Source organism: Sesamum indicum, linkage group LG10, assembly GCF_000512975.1.
Source record: "Sesamum indicum cultivar Zhongzhi No. 13 linkage group LG10, S_indicum_v1.0, whole genome shotgun sequence".
NCBI classification, from domain to species: Eukaryota; Viridiplantae; Streptophyta; class Magnoliopsida; order Lamiales; family Pedaliaceae; genus Sesamum; species Sesamum indicum.
The window spans coordinates 14,069,561-14,070,286 of record NC_026154.1 but is presented as its reverse complement, the minus strand read 5'-3'; positions in this window follow the sequence as shown (position 1 = coordinate 14,070,286).

Here is a 726-nt window from a genome sequence, read left to right as displayed (position 1 = left end):
AAATAAATTATAGATTGAATTTGGGATATAATAAAAACTTGTACGGATTAAATTGGAGTTCGCTATAATATTTGAAAGCAAATTATATTAATTAGAAAATTAGGAAGGACATAATGGGTATTTCGAGAAAAGTTTAATTAAATATATAAAATAATAATATTATATATATAAATAATATATTGTAGAATTGAGGAGAGAGAGAGTGTGTAGAATGAATGAGGCGGTGGGCCTCTCTTGTCCATATTACTATGCACACTTACGCATAATACAAACTCACACACACACTCATACATACACAGCAGCGCAGAGTTAATTATTTTTTAATTATAAAAAAAAAAAATTATTTTATCATAATTATTTTTAAATATATAACAAAAACATGACGAGTCGCGATTCGTCATTAAATAAATGCCGGAAAATGCAAAAGTTCCCAAGTCGGGATTTTGTTTCCCGACTTGGGAACTTTTGCATTTTCCGGCATTTATTTAATGACGAATCGCGACTCGTCATGTTTTTGTTATATATTTAAAAATAATTATGATAAAATAATTTTTTTTTTTATAATTAAAAAATAATTAACTCGAAAAGGCACACACAGTGAGAGTGTGAGTGTGTTATATGAGCAGTAGCAGAGTGGGTGTCTTCTCCACCAAAAGTAAGGGTTTAAGCTTTCTGCACTCTGGGTAACTAGGGTTTCTAAACCTCTCTACATACACACCATTCTGT